Consider the following 11277-nt stretch of genomic DNA (forward strand, 5'->3'; position numbering starts at 1 on the left):
TTCTAAAGGTATTTCCTTTTAAAAAAAATTCTTTTAGACTTATTAGCTATCTTCCAACTTTATTTACTGGCTATCTCCCCACTTTTCTTATCCCTCCTTTATTGCCATTCTTTTGGTTTTTCATGCTTTCCCTGCTAATCCGTATTTGGGTGTTAGAAGTATCCATTGAGAAGGACATTAGCAAAGAGTAAGCCATTTCCTTTCTTGAGATTTGTATTATAACTGAGGACCCTGGAAGACCTTTCAGACTTTAAATCAAGTGAAGCCAGTAAGATGGAACTCCAGAGAACTTGGTTCCCAGAGGAGGACCCTTACCAGCTTCTGTTCACGGTATATAGTCCCTGCCTGCTGTTTACTTTGTACTTACATTGCTGAAGCTGAGAGACGTTTGTGCCTGGGTTTCTGCCCATAGGCTCTTGGATATCTGCCTGGTGCTAATTGAAAGCTAAGCAGTAATCATTGAGGAGGAGAGGGTCTGCTGGCCCTTGGATCACAGTCTAATTAGGACAGACAGATTAGGTAAGAAAAACAGAGAACTGCCGTATTAGGCAGGGTTTTCTAAAGGAACAGAACTAATAGCATGTGTATGCAGACACACATATATATGCACGTATGTGTATATGTTATAAAGGGGATTTATTGGATTGGATAGAGGCTGGGTAGTCCACCAATAGCCGTCTGCACACTGAAGAGGCAGAGAATGAGGTTCCCAAGGATACCTGAGTAGTCTCAATACAACACTGAAGTTTGGAAGTTTCCTGGAAAGTTGCGGTATTCAATGAATCAGTATTGAAGAGCTGAAGAATTAGTCTGATGTCAGTGGGCATCAGTAGCAGTAGGTGGTATCACTTGGAGCAGAAAGAGACTTGCTGGCTGGAGGGCTGCCTTCTCCATACTTACCTTCATCATCTGGGCAGTTTGCCCTTTTGAGGGTCCCACTGTATTGAGAGTGGATCTTTTCCTCTCTGGTCACTGTCCCATGGGCCAGTCCTCTCTGGAAACATTTCTGTAGACATACAGATGTATTTCCTCAGTCCAAGGTTGTCTCCTATAATTGAACATATACTGCCCTCTAACTCAGTTACTACAGTGCTAAGGATCAATTCAAGAGAAACTCATACATGCATGTCAGTGCACCTGTGAAGGGTATCATAGCAGTCCTGCTCACAAGCAAAAGCCTGGACATAGTCCATGTGTCTCTGAGCAAGAAAGGGGATGAATAAACTGGATATTCATACAATGGAACATAAGATATATGATCTTATTTATATTACCAATTGCAATCCATCAGTGTGCTATTTAGTGAGTATTTAATAATAAAGCCACAATCACCGAGAGACATTGAAAATAATCCTAGGACTGGAGAGATGGCTCAGAGGATAGGATCCCTGGCTGTTCTTCCAGAGGTCCTGAGTTCAATTCCCAGCAACCACATGGTGGCTCACAACCATCTGTAATAAAATCTGATGCCCTCTTCTGGCCTGCAGGGATACATGCAGGCAGAACACTGTATATGTAATAAATAAATAAATCTTAAAAAAAAGAAAAAAGAAAAAATAATTCTATCCTTAAAAGTTAACTTCTGACTAGACAGTGGTGGTGCACACCTTTAGTCCCAGCACTCGGGAGGCAGAGGCAGCTTGATCTTTGAGTTCAAGGCCAGCCTGGTCTACAGAGCGAGTTCTAGGCCAGCCAGGGCTACACAGAGAAACCCTGTCTTGAGAAACAAACAAAAAAAGTTACCTTCTGGCTGGGCAGTGGTGGCACACTCCTTTAATTCCAGCACTCAGAAGGCAGAATCAGGCGGATCTCTGTGAGTTCAAGGCCAGCCTGGTCTACAGAGTGAGATCCAGGACAGGCACCAAAACTACACAGAGAAACCCTGTTTCAAAAAAAAAAAAGTTACCTTCTGGTTTTGGCTTTCAATCACTTCTTTTGTTTCTAGTCTCAGAAAATGCCTGGTCTGCCTTCTATCACTATGGTTGGAAGATGGAGTTGATTTAAAACTAGATGTCCTGCAAAAGTTTTATCTTTATATTTGGGGACCACTAGATTTTTGGTATGTTGCTTTTGAACAAGATAAAGGCATTAGGATCTAAAGATCTAAAGATCCCCTAGTGACCCCAGGATCTTTACTGTGGGTTTGCAACTGGTCTAACTGGTTAGGTGTTTTTGGCTTAATTACATGTTTAGGGTATCTTTAAAACCCTCCTGAGAACTTCTCATTTGAACTTTCCCAAAGCCAGGATTCAACCACAGCAAAAATCCTTGATGATGTGTGGTGCACGCCTGTAGTCCTAGCACTTGGTGGGTAAAGGCAGGAATATCAGGAGTTCAAGGTCATCCTTAATTCAAGTAAATTCCAGTCCTGCCTGGGCTGCATGAGACCCTGTCTCAAAGAACCAAAAACCAAACCAAGCTGGATGGTGGTGGCGCATGCCTTTGATCCCAGTACTTAGGAGGCAGAGGCAGGTGGATCTCTCTGAGTTCAGGGCCAGCCTGGTCTACAGAGCTAGTTCCAGGACAGCCAGGGCTACATAGAGAAACCTTGTCTTAAAAAACAAAGCAAAACAAAACATCTTCCAATCAATAAATGGGCAAATCAAAATAAACAATGTAAATGATTTATATATTTTTTTTTGTTTTGTTTTTTTGTTTTTCGAGACAGGGTTTCTCTGTGTAGCTTTGCGCCTTTCCTGGAACTCACTTGGTAGCCCAGGCTGGCCTCGAACTCACAGAGATCCGCCTGGCTCTGCCTCCCGAGTGCTGGGATTAAAGGCGTGCGCCACCACCGCCCGGCGATTTATATATTTTTTAAATGTCCAATATCCTTAGCCATCAGGGGAATGCTAATTTAAACCATATTAAGTGATATATATATATAATATATATATATGTATAATTTTAAAAATAAAGGAAAAACAGACTAAGCAGTTGGTGATGTCACATGCCTTTGATGCCAGCACTCAGGAGGTAGAGGCAGGCAGAAGTTCAGGACCAGCCTGGGCTACAGAGTGAGACCCTGTTTTATCACCATCACCACCACCACCAAAAAAAAAAAAAAGGTCAAAGGTCATCAGATCCTCTGGAGCCGGAGTTACAGACAGCTGTGAGCTGCCGCGAGTAAGTGCTGAGAACAGAACCAGGTCCTCTGGAAAAGGGGTCAGTACTATTAACCACTGAACCATTGTTCCAGCCTGGGCTACCTTTGGATTAGCTGTGTAGCTGAGGATGCCTTTGCCTCTCTGGTGCTGAGGATACAGGTATGCACACCATGACTCACTTTCCATGTCTGGATCTTCATGTTTCCCCTCAACATTTCAGTTTCAGTTCCTATATCAAAGTCTTGGATTCTTTCCGAATTGATTTGTATACAGAATGAGAGAGGGATCTAGTTTCATTCTCCTATATATGCATATCCATTTTCCCAGCACCATTTTTTGAGGATGCCATCTTTTATGCAATGTGTATTTTTTTTTTTTTTTTTTGGTTTTTCGAGACAGGGTTTCTCTGTGTAGCTTTGCGCCTTTCCTGGTACTCGCTTTGGAGACCAGGCTGGCCTCGAACTCACAGAGATCCACCTGGCTCTGCCTCCCGAGTGCTGGGATTAAAGGCGTGCGCCACCACCGCCCGGCGCAATGTGTATTTTTTTAAAACAGGTCTTTCTTTGGACTGCCAGCTCCCAAATAATGACACCGAGACTTCTTATTAAGTATGAAAACTTGGCCTTAGCTTAGGCTTGTTCCCAACTAGCTCTTCAAACTTAAATTAACCCGTTTATATTAATTTATGTTCTGCCTGGCTTTTTACCTCTCCTCAGTACCATCCAAATCTGACTGGGAAATCTCCCAAACCTCAGATTCTTTCCCAGAGTTCCTAGCTCTCCCTGAAAGTCCCGCCTATCCTTTTCTGCCTAGTTATTGGCTGTTGAGCTCTTTATTAAACCAATCAAAAGGTACCTTAGGCAGATGAGGTTAAACAGACACATCTTCACACAGTGTAAAAAAGTTTATCCCAACATATTTTTGACAGTCTTTATCAAAAATTAGGTAGCTGTGTCAGGCATGGTGGCTCAAGCCTTTAATCCCAGCATTCAGCGAGCAGAGACGGGTGGATCTTTGTGAGTTTGAATACAGCCTGGTCTACATAGCAAGTTTCAGGACAGCCAGGACTACAGAGTGAACCTCTGTCTCAAAATCAAAATAAGTAAATAATCAGTGGCTTTAGCTGCCTGGCTTTATTTCTGGGTCCTCAGTTCTATGAAAGCTGTGTTTCTACCTGGCTTAGAAGAGAAATCGTGAAGCACTACTGCCTTGAGATGGCTGACGCAAAGTGGACACACGTGGAGAAAGGCGAAACCAGGCAGACGGCTGAGAATCTGCCAGTACCCCGGATGAATGCTATAGCTCACACCGACTTCAGCTAATTTAAACTGCCTTTTTTTCCCCCTAACTGAAAACAAACTGACTGACAGGGAAATATTGATTGAAAACCCAGAACTCGGTGTTCTTCAAAGTGTGGAGAATAGAATCGCCCCGGGGTAATTGTTTAAAATATTGCTGCTGAGGTTGGGGAGATGGCTCAATAGTTAAGAACACTGGCTGTTCTTCCAGAGAACCAAGACTCCATTCCCAGCACCCAGATGATGGTTCCCAACGGAATAACTCCAGTTCCAGGGAATCTGGTACCCTCTGTGATCTTCTCCGGCACCAGGCACACATGTACACAGACATGCAGGCAAAACACCCACACACACAAATAATTTTTAAAAATTACTACCTTGGTCCCTGTATTAATTGATACAGGTTTTCTTTAGAAATATATGTTGCTTTTGTTGTTGTTGGTTTGGAGGCCGGTCTCACTATGTAGTCTTGCCTAGCCTGGAACTTGATATGTAGACCAAGCTGGCCTGGAACTCATGGAGATCTACCTACTTTTGCCTCCCAAGTGTTGGGATTAATGGCATGCCCCATGATGCCCAGCTTTAGAAACATAAATGGCTTAATTTTTTTTATTACATTAATGTTTGTGTGTATGTGTGCCACAGTGCACATGTAGAAGTCAGAGGACAACTTACCAGAGTGGGTCCTCTACACTACATGGGTTCCAGAGATTGAATTCACAGGTCTGCAGGGTTGGTGACAAACACCTTTAACCAATGAGTGAACCCCTCACTGTCTCTAGATATGGACATTTTTAAAGTCTCTTTCCATGACGTGGAGGCACATTAAAAATTGAGAATCAAGCCCCGATGGCTCAGTGGTCAAGAGCATTAACTGCTCTTGCAGAGGACCCAAGTTTGGTTTCCAGCACCCCATGGCAGCTCACAACCATCTGCAACTCCTGTTCAAGGCAATCCTCCTTCCCCTTCTGGCATGGGCACTGTACTTAAGTGTTGCATGTACAGACACACACACACACACACACACACACACACGATAGACACAGACACACACACACACACACACACACACACACACACACACACACACACACACACACACACACACACACACACACTAGTGACCCACCTGGTTCTGAGACAAGGGCGTCACTGATAAGATTTATGTCTTACTGGAAGAATGACTAAATGACCCCTGAAGTCTCTTGAGAGCTGACAGAGCTCAAGTGCCTTTCATTGGCATCGGTCTGTTTGTCCTTCCTGCTTCTGCCCTTCCTTTTTCTTCGTAGGTTTTTCAGATGAATCTCATTTGACGTCATTCCACAGCTTCACAGGGTCTGCAGCTTACCTGGGGTTTCTGTGGATAAAGCCGGGACAGGAGGCTCAGTCTGATTGTGTCCATTCTCTCTCTGTCTCTCTGTCTGTCTCTGTCTGTCTGTCTTTCTGTCTGTCTGTCTGTCTGTCTCTCTCTCTCTCTCTCTCTCTCTCTCTCTCTCTCTCTCTCTCTCTCTCTCTCTCTCTCTCTCTCTTTGGTTTTTTGAGACAGGGTTTCTCTGTGTAGTTTTGGTGCCTGTCCTGGATCTCGCTCTGTAGACCAGGCTGGCCTCAAACTCACAGAGATCTGCCTGGCTCTGCCTCCCGAGTTCTGGGATTAAAGGTGTGCGCCACCATCGCTCGGCTCCATTCTCTTTTTGATCTAGTTGTTTGTGGGATGCTAGCGCTTCATAGAAGAGAATGGGTTTTCAAAGTGTGCCAACTTGGAGCTAGCAAGATGGTACTATGAGGTCTGATAATGAGTTCAGTCCCCAGGACTCACGTGATGGAAGAGAACTGACTCCCCGGATTGTCCTGTGACCTCCACTGTGCCCGCATATGTACATAAAAATGTTAAAAAATTAAATTAGAAAAACTTACTGGGAGCTGTGGGTGGTGGCACATTCCTTTAATCCCAGCATTCAGGAGGCAGAGACGGGTGGATCTCTGTGAGTTTGAGGCCAGCCTGGTCTACAAAGCGAGTTCCAGGACAGCCAGAGTCATTACACAGAGAAACCCTGTCTTGAAAAACTAAAAAATAAATAAGTAAATAAATAAATAAAGGAATTTTTTTTTACTGGGCCTAGAGAGATGGCTCAGCATTTAAGAGCACTTGTTACTTTTGCCACATGGTGGCTTACAATCATCTGTTACTACAGTTCCAAGGCTTTCAACACCCTCTTCTGACCTCTGAGGGCACCAGGTACATACATAGTACATACATACATGCAGACAAAACTTTCCTACACATAAATCTAAATTTTTTGTTTTAATTTACCAATTCCATGGGGCAAGTGAGTACCTGTAGTTTATCATTAGACATGTTAAAGGCCAGAAGCTACCAATTTAATATACATCCTGTTATGATTTGGATAGGAAATGTCCCCCACCAAAAGGCTCGTATGGTAATAGTTTGGTCCCCAGCTGATGGCATTATTGAGAGTGAGTTCCAGCTTCATCAATATTCTATTGATGAATACGTAGCTAAATAGACTATCATATGGGCTTAGTTGGAGGAAGCCAGGCAACCATAGACTGAAATCTCTGAAACTGTGAGCCAAAATAAATCCTATCTTAAGAAGCCACTGGGATAGGAACCAAGGAGTCATTAATGCAGTACAGTCTATAATATAATTGCACAGTTCATTCATACAACCCATTGAACAATGCCCAGCTATATACATGGTGCTAAGAATAATATGATGACATAGGCAGAGATCCTAGAAGAGTCCAGACAGATAAATACTCAGTTGCATTCCAGCAGGTTGGCCCTGGGAGCTTTGGGAAGAGAAAGGAGTGGCCCTAAGGCAGACCAGGAAATTATGAAGGCAAGACTGGAAGTAAACCTGGTGCATTATAAAGGAATCCATATGTATGCACATGTACACACACTGACTACAGTCATTTGAACACTGTGGGCCCCAACCATGCATTTACAGTTCTCATTTAATTTGGATTTCTATTTTAACCACTATTGATGGTTATTGTTATTACTTCAAATAACCTATTTAAATATTTTTTGTCAGTTTTGTTGTTGTTGTTGTTGTTTTGAGACAGAGTCTCTTCTGTGTAGCCCTGTCTATTCTGGAACTCACTTTGTAGACCAGGCTGGCCTCAAACTCACAGAGGTCCCTTTGCCTCTGCCTCCTGAGTGCTGGGATTAAAGGTATGTGCCACCATGCCTATTTTTAATTTTTATTATTTATTGACTTATTTATGAATCAGGGTCTTATGTAATCCATATTAATTTTGAACTCATTATGTAGCTAAGGAGGACCTTGCATTTATGATCTCCTGCCTCAGCCTCCTGGGTACTTGCAGGTACAAACAAGGCCAGCCATATTCAGCTTTGTGTTATGTTTGTTGATTTGCATTATAACAACATATATTTTATATGAACACACATTTGGCAGGCAAAGATGTTTGCTGCTAAGCCAGATGACATGAGTTCAATTCTCGAACCCACATGATGGAAGGAGAGAATTGACTCCTAGTCACCCTGTGACCTTTAACCCCAGCACTTGGGAGGCAGAGGCAAGTGGATCTCTAAGAAATGAGGTCAGCCTGCTCTATATAGCAAGTTCTGAGACAGCCAGGGTTGCTTGGTGAGGAAAAATAAAACCCAAAAAACAAAAAACAGAAAGACAGGCATTAAACGAATGAGTTGTTTATGGGTGAAGAGGGGATGAGACTGGGGAGTAATAAAAGGATGAATAGGCTAGATGGTGGTGGCACATGCCTTTAAATCCCAGCACTTGGGAGGCAGAGGCAGACGGATCTCTGTGAGTTTGAGGCCAGCCTGGTCTACAGAGTGAGATCCAGCAAAGGCTCCAAAGCTACACAGAGAAACCCTGTCTCAAAAAAAAAAAAAAAAAAAAGGATGAATACATACAAGAAAACAAGGAAAGGCTTGGATTGGTCAGTCACTATTGTACTGGGGACTGAGGAATGTTATGTACTCAGTTCTGCACTTGAGAGGGTGAAAGAATAAACAATTGCAAGCAATGCACAAGGTGCTGTGCATTACTTCCTGGCTGGGTGGCCTCCCAGGAGGCCTTTCTTCTAATTCAAGGCCTGGCTGTTCAGATGAAGAAATGTAACCTAGAATAATACGGGTAGGTAGGGATTCCCACAGCTTTCACAAAGTCACTGTCCCTGCAACCCCCGCCCCACTGTCCCCCCTTTCCTGTCTCATTGAGTCACCTCTGCACTGATGCATCAGACTAGGCAATACAGAGTTTTTCTCTAGAGCTGGACTGGGGGAACCGGGACTGTTAACTATTTATTAGAGGGCAAGGAAGACCCCAAAGTCACACTCATTCCCAGCTGTGCTCTTCACAGCCCCATGGCTGTCCTCATGGCTCATTCTTGCTTAGGGCTTCTCCACTGCATCCCTAGGAAGCACCTTGGTTCCTTCTGGTGTCTTATACTGATTTTCTTTTCCTGTTTGTCCTTTTAGTTTGATATTGCCTTCTATCTTCTAGTAATTAAATGTTTCTGGTTTATCAATAACTTTTTGTCTTAAAAAAATTGCTTTGGCTGGGCAGTACTGGCATATGACTTTATACCCAGCACTTGGGAGGCAGAGGCAAGCAGATCTCTGAGTTCTAGGCCAGTGTGGTCTACAGATCGAGTTCCAGGACAGCCAGGGATACACAGAGAAATCCTGTCTCAAAAAACAAAAACAAAAACAAAAAACCTTTTTGTTGGCAGACTTTTCTTTCCTACCCACCAGTTTTCAAATAATTGACATGGAGACAATATTAATTACAAATGCCCAGCCAATAGCTCAGGCTTATTACTAACTCTTAAATTAATCCATATTCTTAGCTATGCTTTGCCACATGGCTTGGTATCTTTTATCTTTTCCCAAGTGTTTTCCTAGTCTAGGTCTCCTACCCAATCTCTTCCTGCCCAGCTATTGGCCAGTCAGCTTCTTTATTAAACTAATTACAGTGACATATATTCACACAGTGTAAAGGAGCATTCCACAACTTTTGCTATTTTAACAGAGACAGTAAGTGTACATGTTGCCATCTGGATCCAGGGGCCTTTAAATTAGGCTTTTGTATACTTTGTATATTCTCTTTGCTTTTCAGAAAAGATCTCACCCAGTGGTCAAGGCTGGCCTCCCCAGCTCCCCCAGTGCTGCTGTTTTAGATTGCAGACAGCCTGCTTGTGGGAGCCCGTTCTCGGGTTTCTCGTGGCTTTACCCAGCAGGTCCGCATAGAGGATGATTAGACCACGGGCCTGAGTGCAGGTGTCTGAGATGGTCTGCACTTGACTGTGCTGGGGGAGGAGGTCTTTTACTCCACCCCTTGGCGTCTCTATAAAAACCCTGGGGCAGAGACAGTCGGGGCCCGTTGGAATAGGTTCCAGGCCCTCTCGAGGCTATCCTTTATTTTCTATCTGTTTATCTTCGCGATATTCTCCGCAATAAATCCTTCTATCTAATATTTCCTGCTGCTCGCAATCAAGAAAACTCTGGGGAACTGTGGGGGTGGTTGGGTAAACGCCCCACACCTGCTCAAAGGCAAAGAACAACAGTAGACCCTAAAGTATGGCAAAAGTCAGGCTGAGAACTGTGTGATGTTCTTCCCTCATCTCAGTGTTCATTCAGCCTGTCAGAACCATCAGATACATTGCTTCAGCTCTTAGAACATCTTCTGGAGCATGTGACTTGCTGTGGACATCGCTCTGTATGCTGTGAATGTTTTGTTCTGGTTGTTTAATAAATAAGTACTGATTGGCCAATAGTCAGGCAGGAAGTATAGGTAGGACAAGCAGAGAAAAGAATTGTGGGAAGAGGAAGGCTGAGTCAGGAGTCGCCAGCGAGACACAGAGGAAGCAAGATGTAAAGATACTGGTAAGCCACGAGCCATGTGGCAAGGTATAGATTTAAAAAATGGGTTAATTTAAGATGTAAGATCTAGGTAGCAAGAAGCCTGAGCCATTAGGCCATACAGTTTTAATTCATACAAGCCTCTGTGTGTGTGTTTATTTGGGTCTGAGTGGCTGCAGGCCCAGGCGGGACTGGAGACAACTCCAGCTACAGTGACTTGTCTCTTTTAGATGTCTGTTGTGCTAGAAGGTCCCAGTACTTACTGCAGCTGTGGCAGGACCCAGATGGCCTGAAGGCATGGCAGCAGAGGATCCAGACCAGTGGTGTCATAACAGCACAGGAATACTCTTCCAAACCCTCTGTTTTGAAAGGAGAGGGCGGGTCCCAGCCCTATGCAGCCAAGGCAAGGAGCCTCATAAGAGAAGGAAGACGCTTCTTGGGACACTGAATCACACTGAAGTTCGGTGGTAGCCAGTCCTGGAACCTATGGGAGAGCAGGGCCAGAGTTCTTTGAGAGAGTCTGGGGTAGGAGAGATTTATGGTAATTGGACAAACTCAGTGTATCTCTAGACAGCATTTTTTGAATGTCCCTTAAAGACCACTAGCCCCCTCCCTTCCTCCCTCTCCTTCCCTCCCTCCCTACTTTTCTTCTCTCTTCCATTCTCCCTTTTTAAAAATTTGCCTTGAGTCGGGCAGTGATGGTGCATGCCTTTAATCCCAGCACTCGGGAGGCAGAGCCAGGCAGATCTGGGTGACTTCAAGGCCAACCTGGTCTACAGAGCGAGATCCAGGACAGGCACCAAAACTACACAGAGAAACCCAGTCTTGAAGAAAAAAAACAAAGTTTGCCTTGAATGTAAAATGAAAGGACATGCTTCTTTAAATTTAAACTTAATTTATACCTTTATACATCAATTTATACATCATAGGTCAAGCTTTAAATTGAAGGAGTTTTCTTCTCCCAATAGTTGGAACTTATGAGGGTTTTAGCTGCTTGAGA

This window comes from Peromyscus californicus, unplaced genomic scaffold (assembly GCF_007827085.1).
Source record: "Peromyscus californicus insignis strain IS unplaced genomic scaffold, ASM782708v3 Scaffold_5__1_contigs__length_169319896, whole genome shotgun sequence".
NCBI classification, from domain to species: Eukaryota; Metazoa; Chordata; class Mammalia; order Rodentia; family Cricetidae; genus Peromyscus; species Peromyscus californicus.